The 18,419-nt window shown below is 55.7% G+C and overlaps 1 long non-coding RNA gene across 1 annotated transcript; it reads left to right on the top strand.

Moving 5' to 3' along the window:
- The first annotated feature begins 8,090 nt into the window (after positions 1–8,090).
- Positions 8,091–12,819, top strand: LOC113908968. The gene is made up of 3 exons (XR_003515657.2): positions 8,091–8,950; positions 10,557–10,758; positions 12,624–12,819. It is a non-coding gene; the product is annotated as an uncharacterized LOC113908968 (long non-coding RNA).
- The last annotated feature ends 5,600 nt before the right edge of the window (positions 12,820–18,419 follow it).

The following is an 18,419-nucleotide window of genomic DNA, read 5'->3' as shown; positions in this document are numbered from 1 at the left end:
GAGCCAAAACTCTGAAGACCACCAGCACCAGAGGTCCCCTGCTAAGGGGCTGCTACAGGCCCCTGAGCCAGATTTGACGGCAGGGGCTAGAAGTGAAATAGAAAGCAACGGGGAGGTCTGGAATGGCACAGTGGACCCGGGCTCAGTCACCGAGGAGGATTACGGCCCAGGAGACGTGGGGAGAGATGCCCCATGGTTCCTCTGGTATGTGTTCTCTGCAGCGAGCTCATCAACCTGACCTCGGGCAGGGGGACAGGTGGATGGTGGCCTCTGCCTACAAGGCTCTTGCAGGTGGGTGGGCAGGCGGGGGGAGGGGGATGGGCAGCAGCTCCCCCAGGGGTGAAGGAGAAGGTCGCAAGTTCAAGGTAGGCGCTTCCCTGGGCTCTGCATATGGCGGCCCTTATACACCATTCACGTTATCGGAAGATTAATCTCCAAGTCCGGACGCTCGTCAGTCAGGTCTGCGTGCAGAAATGCCAAGTCGTGGTGACATCCACTGTTTGTGGAGTACCTGCCAAGCGGCCACCAAGTCGAGGGCATCACATTTTAACCGTTAACTCCCCACCGCACCTAGCAGCAGCTCCTGGGAACCCCTTCCAACAGCCACGAGCTGTGTCAGCCAGGGAGTGACCCCAGGTCTCCCTGACTGCCGACAATGAGGCTTGTCTTAGAATTGCCCCCTGTCCGCCAAGGGTGGCAGTAGCTCTGCTCCGTGTCCTCTTCACGCTGGGAGCCTGGCTGAGCGAGCAGCCTCCATCTGGGCCGCCGTCTCGGGGCAGAGGTAGACACACCCGGCCACCCGGCCGCCCAGCCCGGGATCCGAAGGTTTCTGCCCGGAAACAGCGCGCGTCACTTCAGCTCACATTTCACGGGCCAGCGCAGGTCATGTGGTCAAGCCTGCCGTGGCTGCCGCGGGACATGCACTCCGTGGAAGCGTGGTCGATCGCTCTGAACTATAACGCAATCGGCCACGCGGCGGAAGCTGTCCCGGAGAACGTGAGGAAAAATCGAAATGTCGGCGGAGGATGGAGGGAAGCAGACAGATGCTGTTCTGGGATGTGGTGGCCCCCCCCTCTGCACACACCAGGTCCCGAGCGGAGCCCCAAAGAAGCACTGAGCCATTTGTGGGCATGGTGCCAGAAAGATGGTCTCGTAGGTGAGCAAAGAGGCCCAGAGCAAGAAGACTGCCTGCCCAGGTTCCGAGGGCTTTCACTCCAGAGGCAGCATTCGAACCTGGCTCTCCCTGGCCTGCAAGCACCTGCACTGCAGCAAGTGACTCGTCACCTGTGTTTTGGTGCTTGAGGATACGTGTCACCAAAGTGGGGGGCGGGGGGGAGAAAGCTGCTAAAGGCATACCCTCACATCTTTCCAGAGCCCCAGGGGTTTCTCCTGACAGCCAGGCACGGCCTGGTCCTACCCTGTCCCCTCCCTCTCCGCTGGGACACTCTGTCTTTCTCTGGATCTCTTCCCAGAGGAACCAGGGAAAAAGCCTTGGGCAGATTCCCAGGCGGCCCTAGCCTGGTCCCTCCCTGGGATGGTCTGGGTGCTTGGAAAGCCTTGCGAGTGAGGGAGGAGAGCTAATTCTGTCCCCGGGCTTAGCCAAGGGAAAGAGAGTGACAAACCCTGAACTCTGGCTCCCTGACGCCCCGAGGGGCCGGACAGGGCATGCCGACCCTGCAGAGAAGGCTTGGGCCCTGGGAAATGACCCCAGTTGCCATGCCATCGGTTCCTCCAAAGAGAACCAGATCGGAGGTGGGCACTAAACCCAGGGAGGCGCCAGACCAGAGCCCATCCTGGCAGGGTTCCAGGCACCAGGCTATCTGGCCTGGCAAACGGCCAAGAGTTGAATCCCGTGGCCGCAGCCCCGCTCCCAGGGCCAGAACGCTTTGAGAAGTGGAGTCTCTTCTTCTCGGGCCAAACCGACGGCCAGGAGGGACCAGGGTGACGACAGGGCTCAGCCCTGCCCTGCGTTCCCCCACAAAAGCCCCTCTGACGGGGCAGACAGCCCACGCCCCCGGGGCGTGTGTCCCAGACTGGGTCCCAGTCTGATGGGGGACCCAAAAAGGAGCCAGGTCACAGACAGATGAATCCTGCTGTCTGGGTGCTGAGCAGCGCAGAGGGAAAAAACAATTGCAGGTTGGTGGATGGGGGCCGGGGGTCAGGGAAGGACCGCTGTGGGGGCTCTCCCTCCCACCACAGTGCCTCGGGACTTCTCCCTCGGGGGGCTTCTTGGATTTTCAGGAAGGGCCTTGTAAAGGGGGGATCATTCATAGGGGCCCAGAGGTCTATGTTTGTGAAGAGAACGTCGGTATAGACACACCCCTCACTTCAGGCAAAGCAGGGGGTGACGACCGTGTCCCTCGGCACAGCAGGAAGGCTTGGAGCTGCCCGTGGGCACCCCAGCCACTCCGTTCCCCTTCCAGAGGGCTGTCATCCTGGGGTCCAATGTATCAACATCCGTTAACACGCTTCTCCTCATGAGCTGTGGGCTGCACGCTGTGGCGCGGAGCCTGGGTGGGCCTGCTGTCCCCTCTCCCCTCTCACGGCCCCCCTGAGGCCCTCAGCATCCAGGAGCCCAGCAGACCCCCAAGCACCCAGCTTCTCCCAGCCCACCAAGGCCCAGAGGCTCCCCAAGAGGTAGGAGGCCCCAGAGGACTCCAGACTCTGGAGTTGCACTGGCTCGTCCGTCTTCTGCATGTGAGCCCACCCCTCCTCTCCTGTAGAAAGGATGAGATGTTCCTGCCCTCTGGCCTCCTGGGCAGGGATGAGTGTCCAGTGCAAAGGCTCTGGAAACTCAAGGGCATGATGTGATGCTGGCGGCTCCCACAGTTCCCAGCCAGGACCCAAGTGCCCCTTAGGGCACCTGGCGTCACCATCTTGGCCTGACCTGGCCGGCCCTGTGACAGCAGGCTGGGGTGGAACGAAGCTGGAGCTCAGCACGGGTAGTAGGTGCAGGAGTTGGAGGAGAGCCCTGGGGAGGGCAGAGCAAAGAGGCCCGACGGGGAGGTGCTTCATGGGGGATGGGGGAGGACTATTGTCTTCCAGCACACGGCGGGTCGCGGGGGTGGGGGGGGGGCAGGACATTTCTCTGGCCTCTCCCACCATGGTTGGCTCGGGGCAGGTCCTTTGCGCCCAAGTCTCTCGGTGGCTTGGGAAGAAAATAAGCACAGAAGTCCCCCAGGCAGGCATCGTCGGGAGGGGCACGATGGCCACGGCCCTGCTGGGGAGCTGCTCTCAACACGTGGGTCCCCTCAGGCGGACGGCAGGCCTTGGAGGCAGGGCCGCCACCCCAAACTAGCCCGGGCAGGGCAGCCTGGCCGGCCAGCGCTTAGTTGCATGACCCGGGGGTCGCCGACTTCCCTGGATGGAAGCAGCTGGGAGGGAATATTTCTGCAGGGCCCCGAAGCCTAGACACCAGGTCACTAAGGTCACCTGGGCGTGCCTGCATAGCCCCTCTCCAGCGCGCACCAGCCGGCCCGGGAGGGGACCTCGGGGAGGTGTGCACCTGACCCCGGAGGCCTGGGTTGCCCCGCCTCAGCCTCTCCCTTCCTTCCCTCAGCGCCCGTCTCACCGGACAGGAGGTGGGCTCAAGGCTTGATGAAGGTTCCGTGTGCTAGGCTGTGTTGAGACAGAATCCACGTGCCGCACAGTTCACGCGCTCCAAGTGTGCAATGCGGTGGCGCTTGGTGTAGTCACAGGGCTGTGCAACCACCAGCACAGACATCTTTGGGAACATGCATGCAGGATGTGCTCTCTCCTGTCCGGCTTCTTTCCCTCAGCAAACGTGTTCAGGCGTAACCGGGCCTTTGCACGGCCGAATAACCGTCCAGCGTGTGTGTCCACCGTGGTCTGTTCACCCAGTCCGCACTCTGGGAGGGTACTCTGGGCCATTCTCTCTCCTTGCCCCCCGGGGCCGTCTGGCTCCCTTCCCCTGGAGAGCGGACGCCCCGTGAGCAGCAGGGCAGGTCCATGGAGGAGCGCAAGGCGCCGACACAAGCCCATCGGACGGAGCCTTTGCCAGAGGCAGCACCACGGTGGGCTCCCCTCTTCACAGCACGCCCCGTTCCCCCACCACCTCCCCTTACACTCCAGATGGGCCCCTGAATCCTAAAACCAACAGTTACCATGAAGTGTTCGGGGCGCCACGCCAGTGTCTCCCCGAGGCGCTACGGACATTTAGATGGGGACAGTTCTCCGTGGGGACGGTCCTGGGCACCGTAGGATGTTTGGCAGCATCCCTGGTCTCTACTCACTAGACGCCAGGAGCGCCTTACCCTCCTGGTTGTGACAACCAAGCCATTCCCCACGTGTCCCTCAAGGGGCTCACTGGCCCCCGGTTGAGCACACACATTACCCCCTTTCTCTCCCATCACGAGCTGGAGCAATGGGAGCCTCCTGGCACCTGGGGCACCTGCTGGCAGAGAGGCGGAGGCCCAGGGAGGCTCGGTGGCCTGGCCGAGGAGAGGCCAGCTCCAGAGGAGGACGGACAGGAAGTGCCCACCCCAGGGTGCGCCTCGACCCCCAGGCGGGAGCCCGGAACCCAGGAGGCTTCAGGCCCCTCCGGCCTCCCTCCGCCGGCAGCACACTTGAGTTTCTCTGTCTTTGGACTCGGTTGAAAACTCCCTCACGCCGCCCTCCTGGCGAGTTCCGCCAACATTGCAGAATTTTCCGGGCTTCTCCCCGCCCCCCCCCGCCCCCAAATCCTTATCATTCCTTTCATTTTTCAATGTTCACAAGACAAAGGAAATAAGCACTTGGAGGAAGACACAAGCTGCGTTTGTTCCTTAGCTGCTGGCTGCGATGTAACTGGATCCGGCTTGGGGAGGTCACACTGGGGACCGTGCGCACAGCCCCGCCTGGGGCGAGCTGTGGGTAGCCCTGGCGTGTTCACAGAGCGACGCAAACTGTCCCAAAACGCCACGATGGATGCCCCATGGCAGTGGGCTTCTTACCGGGGCGGCGGGGGGGGGGGGGGAACAGGAGGGTTCTGGCCTGGCCAACGTCTTCTCAGGGCCCCCACTGGCTGAGGGCCGGCTGCCAGCCTGGGGACCTGACCTAGCCAGGAGCCGGGGTGCACACAGGGGAAGAGGCTGCACTTTGGAGCCGGCCAAATCTGAGTCCCCGCTCTATGTGGCAGGTCCCTTAACCTCCCGGAGCCTGTCTCCTCATCTGTACACTCCTGGCTCTGGCTGCCACCGAAGAGAATCCCCACCACCCACTTCTCCATCACTTATTTGAGTCAAAGGCTGAGGGAGGATCTGATCGGGGGAGTCACGATCACGCGCCTCAGCAGCCAGGAGCAGGGAAAGCACATATGGAAGCTGTGTACCTCTGGCTTTAAGTCAGGAGTTCCCTGGGAGCCACCCTGGGCATCAGACAAGAGTGGGTACCCTGCCCAGCAGACGGCCCTGCATGGGACACGGGCAGACTCCCTGAGTGACTACCGGTCCCATCCACAATGATTCTTGCTGAGGCCAAAGGCGGGGGATTTATCAGTTCACATAATTGGAAATCCCAATGAGAAGTGATCTCAGGTATGGCTGGATCCAGGAGTTTTAGCAATGTTTCCAGGGCCTGGTTCAGGACCCAGTTTCTCTTTCTCTGTCCTTCAGTTCACATCCTCTGGGCTGGCCTCACTCTCAGACATCTTGTTCTGTTGAGGGCAAGATAGCTGCTCAGCTCCAGCCTCACACCCTCCCTGGTTCAAGGGCAGCAGAAAAAAAGCGAGACTGGATTTTCCTAGTCAGTCCGAGTGAGTTCTGAATGGTTATGATTGGCTTGATTTGAGTCACGTGTCCAGTGTGATCCAATCACAGAAGCCAGAGGAATGCAATGCTCTGATTGGCCAGACCTGAGCCGTGAGGTCTGTCCTTGCAGCCTGGAGGGGAATCGAGCCCACGGGAACGCCTGGACTGAGAGGTGGAATGGGGGTGGGTCCCCAGAAGTCCAGTGGGCTGCCTTGGACAGGAGAAAGGATGCTGGGTAGCGAAAGCAGCGATGGGCAGAATGAGCACTGGCGGCTCCCTGACTTGCCCCTGGGCCGTGCCCGATGGGCCGTCCTGAGTTCCCAGAGCGGGACTTCGGCCTCTCCTGACTGACAGTTGGCCGGTGTGGTGACAGGCGGTTGGCGGCCCCCTGCTGCCCCCTGGCCCCTCCTGGCTGGCAGTCAGCAGGCACCCCGGTGGGCAGTTGGCCCTGGCATGCTTGGCAGCTGACCAGTCCTATCTGGCAGTCCTTCGTGGGGCTGCCCTGAGGGGGACAGGGAAATCCCCTGGGCTTGCCGCTACCCCACTGTCTGCCCCTCCCTGCGCTGCCATTCCCCAGCGGCGGGCCGAGAGCAAATGGCGTTTGGAAGGCTGGAGCTAGAGGACATTTGGGGCCAGTTGTGGCCTCTGAGAGCCAGGGGACAGTGGTCCCGGGATGCAGGGATTCAGGAAATGTGAGAATGGCACATGGTTTGCCCCCGACCATCCGTGCCACTCAGCTTCCACCAAGAGTTCTGAAAGGTCCATCATGGGTCAGGCGCTGGGGCTGGGGGCGGGTGGTGGGGAGCGGTGGGGGCCATGAACTTCACAGGCAGGGCTTGCCCTCACTGAGCTTGCAGCCGGTCTCTCCCGCGACCGTGTGATCCGGCCTTAGATGTGCCATGTTGATGGGGGTGGAGGTGGCTGGCCTTCCAGAGAGGGGACATGTAAGCTGAGGCCCGGGCCTGTTCCCTCCGGAGGAGCCGAGAGTGCAGGCCCGCCTAGAGGAGTGTCTGAAGCAGGGAAAGAAGATTGGAGCAGCCTGTGGGGGCGGGGAGGGGTACACCAGCTCTGGAGAAGCAGGGAGGCCAAATCAGAGAGGGTCTGCTGGGCCCTGGTAAGGATCTGGGCCCTTCTCCCAAGGGCAGTGAATGATCAGGCTTTTAGAAAGGTCTTTCTGGATGCAGGGAACTGTTGGGTAATCCCGATGGGGGGGGTGGCCCCCAGCAGAAAGGGGCAGATGTGACGGATGGGTGAGCTCGCTGGTGGTGGCATCGTGGGGCCTGGGGGCTGCCCCAATGCCAGACAGTCAACAGCCGCCCAGTGACGGGGCCGTGGAGTCCTGTGATTGCACAAACGGGGGGGGGGGGTCCCCGGCCGCTCGCGGCACCCGCGGGCGGACTCACGCACCCCTGCATCTCCCCGCCACCCCCGCAGTCTGTGCGCACGTGTACACACGGAACGAGCGGAGGAAGGGCGCCTGAGATGTGGGGGAGGGTGGGATGGGACAATTCACGCTTTATGCATCTTCTGTTGTCACTGGTGGCTACCACACGGGGCACTTTCATAGTTCTGAGAAAGAGATTTAATGAATGAAAGGCGAGAACGTGAGAGGGAGCACGCTGGCTCCCGGCGCGGGCCTGTTGGGTTGGCTCGGCGGCCTGGGAGCGTGGCTCTGCCCAGGCAGGACCGGGGCCACCGGGTGGGTCCCGGAGATAGCACGTGGTAAGTGCCAGGGGCGGCTGTCACAGCTATGGCTGTCCTCTCCGGTCCCCCCCATCCCTCCCGACCCACTGACCCTCTGCACATGTCAGGAATAAAGCAGGCTCAGATGAGGTGGGGTCCGTGCCCCCAGCCCCCGGAGAGGCCAAGACAGACCGGAGGCCAGGCCAGGGGCCACCCCAGGGCCAGGGAAGGAGGCCAGCCCCTTCTCCACGACCAGCTGGTCCATGCGCCCGGTGACATGCCCCAGGCCAGGATGACAGATGGCCCCCGAAGGAAAGGTCAGTGTGTCCGGAGCAGTAAGTTGTGTGTCTGGCGGAGGCGGGCGGGGTGGGGCGCCTTCTGATCGCCTGCTCGGCCCATGTCTGGCGTTCGGGAGCCTGGACCTGGACAGCAACGGGACTTTATTTTGGTTACTAAGGATGGGAAGGTTCAGGTCATAAATAAGAGCCTGACTGGGCAGCCAGCCCCTCCCCCAGGGCGGCCCGCGGGCCGAGGCCTCTTCCAGGCCGGTGTGGCCCCCGCCTTCCGGCACAGGGCGGGAGGTCTGGTGGCGGGGCTCAGGAGCCCAGTGGGGAGGCGGGGGAGAGAGGAAGGGGTCTCGGGGCCTGGGTTCAGAGCAAGGTTAGCCAAATAGTGGATAAATTAAGCAAGGGAAACAGACAGCTCCCCTCTCGGTGAACTTTTTTCCCCCAGCTAACCTGCTCCACACCCACTCAGGTGGGAGCATCTCCCGCCCCGTGGCTGTCACCTCTCAGGGGGGTTGTCACCCGCCTCTTCCCCCAGCCACCACCACGACCACCCGAGGCGACCGGGTGAGGATGGAGCCCTCTGGCTCCCAGGCCATCGGTCCGGTGAGGAGCTGCTCTCGTCTCGCCTGCCCAGCCTGAAATTTGAACTCCTGCACCCCCCGCCCTGCCCTCCCCCCACCCAGCACCCTCACCCTGAGAGGGTCGCACGATTCTGGCAGACCCGGCACGTGCCCTTGACGGGGCCGGAGACTCTTAACGGTGGGGCCAGAGTTGTTCTTTCCTGAAAATGGCCCTAGAGATTTAGGGCAGGATCTGCAGCGGGACCCCTCACCCCAGACCTCCTTCTCTTGGCTTGTTTCTGGCCTGAGCCACACCTTACGGGGACCAGCTCCATCTTCGGGGGCAAGGTAAGAGGCCTTCTCTATGGCGAAGCGGGCGTGAGGGGTCCTCCAAGCAATGGCCATTGCCCCAGGCTCGGTGCCGCAAATAGGTCTGTGCCAGGTCTCATGGACAGACACAGCCTCATGGGTCATCAGGCTACAAAGTGTGTGCCAGGGGAGGCCACCGGTGTTGGGCAGAGCCCAGGGAGCATCACCAGGAAGGCAGTCTGCGGAAGAGCTGAAGGAGGTCCTGAGGACGGTCACCGGGCTGTCTCCTCCCACTGTCCCATTCTCCGGTCCAGCCTGGATGCATAGACGGTGCTCGGAAGAAATGCGCGACCCTAACGCGCAGGTACGCGAGGCCAGGAGACCAGCAGGGGGAGGGGGCTGGACGTTGCCAGGTGTTCACTGGCCCTCCGGGCACGTGTGGATGAGCGCCCGCTGCATGCTGAGCACTGGGCCTGGGCCCGGGGACACAGAATGAGCTGGGCTCAGGAGCCTGGGTTAGCTGGATGGATGGCATGGGAGCAGGTGAATGGGTGGATAGACGAGGACACAGACCAGCCACAAGGGCAAATAGCCGTCACTGGCTGCGGTGGTCGACGAAGGCTGCCTGCAGGATGTGCCATGGGAGCTGAGGTCAGAATCGTAAGGAGGAGACGTCCCTGTGGAGGAGGGAGCGGTGTGGGGTGAGGTGCAGGGCGGGGCAGGCCTGGGGCACAGGGCTGATGGGCAGCAGCAGAGGCCAGGCCAAGGCCACAACCTTGGATTTGCCCTTGGCTCTTCTGGTAGCTTATCCTCTTGTGGTCTGCTCAACGCAGCCTGCCTCCCTGACAGGGACACCTAGAAGCACGGAGGGCTAGGCAGTGACAAGCCCTGTGGATGGAGGTGGGCGGTCTGGATGGACCTGAGCACCTGACCGCGGCCTCTGGAGCCTCGGTGGAGGTTCTGCAAGATGGGAACTCAGTGCCGACCATCCCGGGGTTGGAGGAAGAGGAGAGCTGCCTGGGAGTCGGCACTGCCCCGCGGAGAGGGTGGAGGGTGGCCCGGCAGGGAGGCGTGAGCATTGGTGTTCCTCTTGGGCACGGAAATGCGGCTGCGGCCCAGCGGGGGGCATGAGAACCGGCTTGCTTTGGGCCCCGCCGGCAGGAAGGCCCGGGCCGGTCTGTAGGCAAGGAGGGCGGGGAGCAGGCCTCCGAGGAGCTGCCTGCTCCACCATCGGACCCAGAGCCGTCTCCCCAGTCAGCAAGTGTATCTGGTTTGAGGCCAACTGATGTGGAGAACCCGGTCCCCCTGGGTTGCGTTCCCAGGAGGGGGCTCTGCGGCAACGAGGTAGTCATTCCCTCCCACCTGGGGCTTCTGGGGCTCAGGAGCCTGGCGGTGGTGGACAGGGCGCTACTGGGGATGGGCCCCGCTTATCTCACCCCGTCATTCCAGAGCGGGGCCACAGAGGCAGAGAAGTTGGGCCAGGCGTGGAAAGGATGAGAGTTGGGCTCTCCTACATAGAGACCCTGATGCCAGGAAGTCTTCCATAAAGCATCACCTTTCTTGCACTTCCTGACATGAAATTAGCTCTGTGTTCCCTGGTTATAAAAATAATATACACTCATTATTTGTAAAAATTAAAATACTGTTAAAAGGCATTCAGGTGGTGTCAGCAACCAGGTCGCGGTGTGACGGCTGCCTTCCCTGATCGCCCCACGACAGCCGCATCTGTCACGGGGCAGGTGCCCCACACAGATGTGTCGAAGGAGCGAGGGAAGGAAAAAAGGAAGGAGGAAGAAAATTAGGGGATCCTTCAAGGAGAGCTGACAACTTTAAGAATGGGGCATTGTGCCCCCATCAGCATCCTGCCCCCCCCCCCCGCAAAGAAACAGGTTCTCCCTGAATGCCGGCCTGTCCGACAGTGGGATTTCCCTGGGGCACACTGACCTTTCTGCTTCCTGTCTTTCCCACAGTTCCTGGGCCAGGGGCTTCCCAGAGCAGATGGTCCGCCCATGGGCTCATTGTTCTAAAGTATTTCTTTAGTATTATTAAGATGGTGTCGTGTCAAGAAAGAAGAAAATGAAAAAAAAATTGGGCACTCACCCATTGCCTGAGCAAGTACCATCTTCCTGCCTGCAAATGGTCCTGGGACTCAGCTCAGCACACACAAAACGTGTACGTGCCCAGACTTTTTACTTATGTTTATGATTCTCAATTTTTACTTAACACCCTGATGTTTTCTGTGCATAACCTTCAGAATTCTCACTTTAAAGATCATTTCAATGGCTTCAGACTCTTCCTTCATGCACCTTTCCCATAGTTTTGGTAAATTCCTTTCCTAATGGGTGTGTAGGTTATATCAGGGTTTTTTTTTTTTTTTCTCTTTTTTTTTGCCATTGATAACTTGTGGTCATGGATATTTTACCAGCTGTGGGGGTTTGCACCTTTTAAACATTTTTCTTGAGATGGATTCCAATGGGGGGGTACAGGAACCAAGAACACAAGTAGTTTTATGACTTTTATTCTGGGTGTCAGCCCCTTGCTTTTCAAAAGGGTGATGCCAATTGGCAATTCCATCAGCAGCAGGGTAAGGATATGAATTTCTCTGTACTCTTGCCAATGCTGGGTGTGGCCTTAAAAACATTTTTTTTTTTTTGCCAACTAAATAAATATAAAATAGTCTCGCAGCGCCTCCTTAATCTGCTCTTTTCAGATTGTTAGTGTAAAGAAACGTTTTATAATGTATCGATTTGGAGCAAGTGAGCTTGACCATTGAATTCATCTCTGAGCCCCAGCTCATCACATAGAAAGGAGATAACACCTCCACCTCCTCATGGCCTTATTGTCATCATCTGTTTTTCCGATTCAGCCAATTTTTTTTCTTTTTATTTGCGTATTTATAGGAGCTTTAGGCCCACACAGCACTTTCAGAGTACCCAAATCAAAACACACTCTTTGCCCCAAGAGCTTACAATATGTAAATACAATATGTATTTTTGTCTTTCTAGTATTTCTCAGAACTGCCCTAAGTGAGTCTTTCAAGAGTAGCTTGGATATGCAATAGTAGTTACATTATTTGCAGAACCCAGACAACTCAGAAATAAGTTAATTTTATCTTAGACATGGACACAGCTATCAGGGTTATGAATATGGAAGCAATTTCCAGTCTTTCACACCCCAATGAATGGATGATATCAGAAATCTGCTTGGTTGGTGAGATTTAATTAAGATGGGAATTCAGGGGTTTTCTTGGGACAAATAAAAGGGTTACAGCATTTCACAGATAATGTAGGAAAAAGTTAGGAACATGTCACAGTCACCAAACTCTACATTTGTTGGTTGGATTTTCTTGCGGCACTTCCTCTGATAATTAAACGAGATGTAAAACTCTTAATGAGTGCCTACCGCAGGATGAGTGCCTACCGCAGGATGAGTGCCTACCGCAGGATGAGTGCCTACCGCAGGATGAGTGCCTACCACAGGATGAGTGCCTACTGCAGGATAAGTGCTCAAGGCACGCCAACTGCCTTACTCCAATTTCTTTGTATGTAAATGATCTTTTCCTTTCCTTTGTTCACATATACTGGACTTGTGATTTTTTTTTCTTATTTATTTTTATGAGCTCTTTATATATTGTAGCCATTCTTCCTATACATCATATTCCTTGACATTTTACTCTGTCCACAGAATTTAGAATATTGGAAAACTTCTGGGTTTTGACATCTGTTCCTTCCCCAAAGCTGTCCTGGGTCGCATTAGAGTCCCCCCTCTCCTTTGGTTGCCCAAGACCCAAATGAGCAGAAGCCAGAATCTGGAGGTCTACCAGTTGGAGTAAGTTAGTTGACCTGTGTCAGGCTCAGTCAGCTTTCCCTGATGTCATGGTTCCCCCAGGAACTCGGCTCATTGAAGCCTGTGGAATCATTCTTCTGACATGAAAAGACTCAGAATCTCCCCATTCTGGGTGGCTTTTGCCCCAAACTGGGTTAGTTTTCTTGATTTTTGTGTTGGTGGTTGTTCTCACTTTCTTTCTTCTTTTGCAGCAAATTTGCAGGCTTCTGTGTGCAAGTCTTGAATTTGGGGGATATAACGGTAAATAAAATAAATATGTCCCTGCCCCAGTGGAACGCACAGTTTATGGGGAGACACACACTGGCTAACAGCACATTGTCAGTGAATATTTACTGAGCATCTACTGTGTACCAGCCTGTCTGCTGGCGGCTGGGGACATCCAAGTGAACAGAGGTGGCCCCTGACTTCATGGGCTCGTTATCATGAACCAAATAACCATCATTAACAAATAAACGGAGGGTGCCATTTAACAGGGATGAACTACAAAGGAAGGGCTCATGGAGCTAGAGGGCTGCATGACACAGGAATGTGACTTAGTCTGATCCAGGGGCCCAGGGGTGTCAGGGAAGGCTTCCCAGAGGAAGTGACATCTCAGGTGACTTCTGAAGGCTGGCTGGGAGTTAACCAGGTGCAGTGGGCAAAGTCTTTTTGAGACAAAGGGAATAGCACATGCAGAATGCTTGGGGTGGGAAACAACTGTGAAGCTTCCACACAGCTAGATTCAAGGTCTGGCACCGGGATTCTGGGCTGAAAGGCTGGGTCCCTCCTGGTCCACTGGGTCAGTGTTTAGGGGGACCCTCTCCTGGTTCAGCCCACTCCCGGGGCCCCGTCCGCCCCCGCTCCACCTCATCTGACAGCGGGAGAGGTGTCCGGGGAGCAAGGAAGGCCATGTAGAGCCCCAATATCGCCCTGCTGCTTTCTCTGACCTCAGCTGGAGCCTGGCCTCCCGCCTTCGGGAGTTCATGGGGAGGTGAAGTCTCCTCCAAGGGGAGGCTGGTTCTTTCCCCTCCAGGGAGGACTGGGAAGGCCCAGGAAGACCCCTTCCTCCCCTTCCAGGGTTCACTGGGACCCAAAGAATCATTTGTCCAGCTCTGTCCCCACCACTTCCCAGCTCTAGGGGCGAAGCAGCAGGGACTCCGCACAGGTCCTATCCCGGGCACAGGCTTGGGTCCTGGTGGGAGGACCCTGGACCGAGGGACCCTGGGGCTGTGCCAGACCACTGTGACTCCCCTGAGCACGAGGAACGTCCCTCAAGGTGAAGGGAACGGCTCAGACCTCAAGTTCACTCTGCGGCACCAGGACAGTGAGGATGTCCCCCACCTTGAGCACTTCATGATTTGCAAAGGGAGCTCTCCAAAAGAGGCTTTGGCTCTTTCCCTCTGCAAGCGCCCAGGAGCTATGTCATTGGCTTCCCACCCATCCTTACCGGGAAATTCCAGCCCAGAAGCTGGGGCTTTGGGAACGTCTGCATAGACTTTGGAGCCAGACAACACTGGGTCGAAATCCTTGATCCGCCTCTACTCTCTGTGGGATCCCAGGCAGATTTTCCTCTCCGAGCTTGTCTCTCCCTGTGGAAAATGGAGATGCTGGCGACAGCCGGGTAAACTGAGGCCTCACTTGTAGGACCCTGCTTTCTAGCAGGGGAGGCTCTGCCAATAGGTCTCCTGTAATGGGTGCAGGGACCTGGTCATGGAGCTCTGAGGAGTGGTGGTTCTTACAGATGAGGGCTCTCAGGTTCGGAGAGGTTAGGAAACTCACTCAAGGTTGCACAGCAAGTAGAAGACCCAGCACAGTCAGCAGGGGGGGTTTGCTGAGAAGCCCACCCCGTCTTGGACTCCAAAGCTAGGAGCCCGAGAGGAGGTTTTCTGTGCTAGCTCTTCCTGCAAGCCCAGAATTCCCCCACCCTCTCTGCACCACCCCCCGGAACAGTTCCTCCAGCCCACTGGGCTCCAGCCCCAGGCCTGTATTTTGAAACTTGGCATTGGCATTGAGGGGAGGGCAGTCGGAGTGAACTCAGCCCCTCAGAGGGAACCCCTGTCACTTTCCCCGGGGGTGGGGGGGGGAAAGCAGCTTGGCGAGCAGGAGGGGCAGGCTGGCCCCTTTGTTGCGCGCTGACAGGACAGTGTGGCCACCACACACTTCAGCTGCCAACCCGCCGCGGTCACTCAATCCATCACCGAGGGCGGGGGCTCCTGGCCGGCTGCTCGCCTGCAGTGTTGTTCTAGTCCGCCTGGAGCTGTGAGATAAACGGGGCATGAACTGGCCCCCTGGCAGGGGGTCAGCCCCTTCTGCCCTCATTAAAGTGCCAATCAAGAAGAGGAATGGAGGCCAGTGGAGTGAGCTCAGCCTCCCGGTGGCCAGTGGCCGAGGGGGCAGGATCCAGACTCCCCCGACCAAAGAGAGTACAGAGAGTTCCACCCTGCCTGCAAGCTTCTGGTTGCAACATCGCCCTTGGTTTTTGGTTTTCCCTGCAATGAGAGCCGGCGAGGGGGGGGGGGGGGGGGGGGCGCAATGGGGGCGGGGCTGGAAATTCAAGGCCAGAAATGCTGCTCATGTGGGCCAGCTTGGGTCCCGGTCTGGTTACCTGCTGCCATATAATAAAGCAAATCCCCAAAACTCAGTGGCTTAAAACAAGCACTTTTTTTTTTTTTTTTAAATCTCTCTTGAATCTCAGGGTTGACTGGACTCCACGAGGTGAATTTTCTGCTCCGTGGGATGTCATCTGGGGCTCCTCTGGTCTGGAAGGGCTTCCACATAGCTCATGCATGTACAGTGACTGCCTTTGGGGGGACACCTGGCTTGCTGGGTGATTTGGCCTCTCTCTCCAACTCCATGGAGTCTTGGGGTCTCTTCCCCAAGGTAGCCAGACTATTTATCATGCCTTAGGGCTCCCAAAAGGACAAGAATGGAAGGTGTTAGGGTTTCTTAAGGGATTGGCCTGGAACAGGCCCTATCCTAAACTGAGTCATGGCTCAGCCCAGATCCGGTGTGGGAGGGGCTTACCCAGGGCACTGGACGCTGGGAGGCATGTTCCTTTAAGGGCATCTTTGGAGCCTGGCTACCATGTGCCATGTGATCCCGGGGGGTGGGGTGCTTGGCTCAGGAGAGGGGTAGAACAAGTTCTCTTTTGTACTGGGTTCTCTGGAGGCCTGGAGGCCAAGTGGACCAGAAGCTTCTTGGTGGGGGGAGGCTGTAATTCTCTCTCTCTCTCTCTCTCTCTCTATATATATATATATCTTCCATAGTTCATCTATTCTCTAGAAGAATTGCCTAAAGCCTATAACAAGGCATGTGAAAAAAAATTATTAATGGCATGATTATGTATTCATTTCAAATACTAAATAACAATAATTGGTACCATTGCTTGAGAACTTACAATACACCAAGCATTGCCCTAGCAATGATATCTCATTTATTTCCCCAACAACCATATGGAAATGATACTCTTCTGGTCCTTGTTTTATAGAAGTATCAGTTAAGTGGGCTAAAGGGTTAAAAATAGACTCCCAAATGTTTCTTAATTCAAACACAGTAGAAGTTTGTTTCTCACTCACTTAACCAAGACAAGAAGGCCTGGTGGGCAGGCAGCTCTTCATTTACTGTTTCACAGACCCAGGCTCCAGCCATCTTGTGGCTCTGCAGCCCTCTCTGGTTGGCTAGAATGAACACATTACTCTGGCTTCTATATGGAGAATGGACCACTATATGTGCATATATGGGGAGGGGATGTGATTTGGTGGACATTCTCCATTTGCCTTCATCCACTCCCCCTGTCTCCATCTTCCTCTCTTCCCTGGAAGGCCATCTCCATGGACTGTTTCAATAGACTCCCAACCATCTGCTTCCAGTTAGGTTCAGCCAGTGGGAGACAGTGGTAGGCGATCGGAGATTCCCCTGGCTCTCTCTCTGCTGGGCTGTAGTGTGCCAGGAGTTGGACTTTTTCTACCAAAGGCCATGACTTACATCAAGTGGCCCTTTCCAGAATCTGTAAATCTCATCCATTCCTAGGGGTGGTTACAGGATGCTTCACTATCTCTTATTGGTACCCTTGACCCACCCATAACTAACATAAAGCCCCGTTGATAACCTCTGCAATCGTATCCTCTAAGTGTGCCATCTCTATCCTAATGTGGCCCTGGCTGATACGGGGGACAAGGATTGGAGGCAAGGAAGCTGTTCAGGAGGCTATCACAATAATCCAGGTGGGTAGATTTCTAAGATGGATTGGATGTGGGTAAAAGGTTTTAAGAATGGCTCCTCTAAAACTATGGAGGATATCCTATCGAAGAAGGTGCATTTCTTTACCAGAGCTGTGTCACACCATCCTTTGGGCCCTCTGCTGGAAAAGTAGAATCAAGTCTCAAATAATGCCTTTTTAATTGTATCCTCTAGTATTATAGATGTAGGACAGTACTGTATCATACCTCTGTGAATGTAAAATATCTTGTACCTGCTTTATGATACGTAATAGTGACTGTGCTTTATCAGAGCTGTTTTTAATGACGTTATTCTAGAATGTTTTCTTTCCAGATGATGATTGAGAAGCTAATAAAAAAATGGTGCCAAGTACCACAACAGTAACAGAACTTTGCTGTTTTCTGAGGTTTTGTTTTTTTTTTACCTCCCCCCCCTTTTTTATTAATGGAGTGTGCTGGATGTCTCTATAATTTTGTTCAGATAACTGCAGAACCTGGAAAAGCTGTTGCTGCTATTGATGCATAACATACTGCTATTGGTCTTTTTATATAAATAAATAAATATATATATATATACATATATATAAATAATTTGAATTTTTGGAAACTTTAGCTGTGCTGTCAACTCTGGAAAAAGTATCCCAGTTGTACCGTGTTGGGTTGGCATTGTACAGAAATTAACAGCCCTATTGGTCTAGAAATGTTAAACATAATTTTTTCCATTTGTACAGGGGTAACACACTGTATTAAATATGTAAGGTCTTATCTACATGGGTTTGATTACAGAAACTAATAAAGTATTCTCTAAATAATGGGAAAAAAAAAAAGAATGGCTCCAAAATGGTTGGTCCACACAATCAGTAGAATAGAATTATCTATTAAGATGGGTAAAACCAAGGGAAGAGGCAGTCTTGTGAAGGAAAAAATCATGAGTTCTGTGGTAGACATGTTAAGGCTGGGATGCCTTCTAGACTTCCAAGTGGAGATGTTGAAAAGGCAGTTAGGGCTCCAAGTCTGGATTTCAGGGCACAGACCTAGGTTGGAGATATAGATCTAAGAATTTTGCGAATGTAGATGGTATTTAAAGCTTTGGGACTCAATTAGATAATCAAGGATAGTGTGGATGGAGAAAGGAAGAGGTTTCATAGTGAGTCCCAAGGGTTTCCAACATTTGAAGGCCAAGAAGGTGAGAAGGAACCAGCAAAGAAAACTTGAGAGGAGCTGTCAGTGAAGTAGGAGGAAAACCAAGAAACAATTGGTTTCTGGGAAGCCAAGTGGAGAAAAAAAGTGCTTTAAGAATAAGAAAATGATGATGGGGCGCCTGGGTGGCTCAGTTGGCTAAGTGTCTGCCTTCGGCTCAAGTCATGATCCCGGGATCCTGGGATCAAGTCCTGCATCAGAATCCTTGCTCGGCAGGGAGTCTGCCTCTCCCTCTCCCCCTCCCCGTGCTTGTGCTCTCTCTCAATTACGCTCTCTCTCTCAAATACACAAATAAAATCTTAAAAAAAAAAAAGAATAAGAAAGTGATCAACAGTGAAGAATGCTGCTGATTGTTTGGGTTAGATGAGACTTTATAACGAAGATGAGAATTGACAAAGTGGAGGTCAATGATAACCTTGAAAAGGATGAGGTCTTTTTTATTTTTAAGATTTTATTTTTAAGTTACCTCTACACCAAACGTGGGGCTTGAACTTATGATCCCAAGATCAAGAGTTGCATGCTCTTCCAAGTTAGCCAGCCAGGCGCCTCCAAGGATGGGGTCTTGAGGATAAAAACTTAATTGGAAAGGAC

The sequence above is a fragment of the Zalophus californianus genome, chromosome 4, assembly GCF_009762305.2.
Source record: "Zalophus californianus isolate mZalCal1 chromosome 4, mZalCal1.pri.v2, whole genome shotgun sequence".
In the NCBI taxonomy this organism is placed as follows: Eukaryota; Metazoa; Chordata; class Mammalia; order Carnivora; family Otariidae; genus Zalophus; species Zalophus californianus.
Note: the sequence above shows the minus strand (reverse complement) of the source record. Positions and strands in the feature narration are given on the sequence as shown.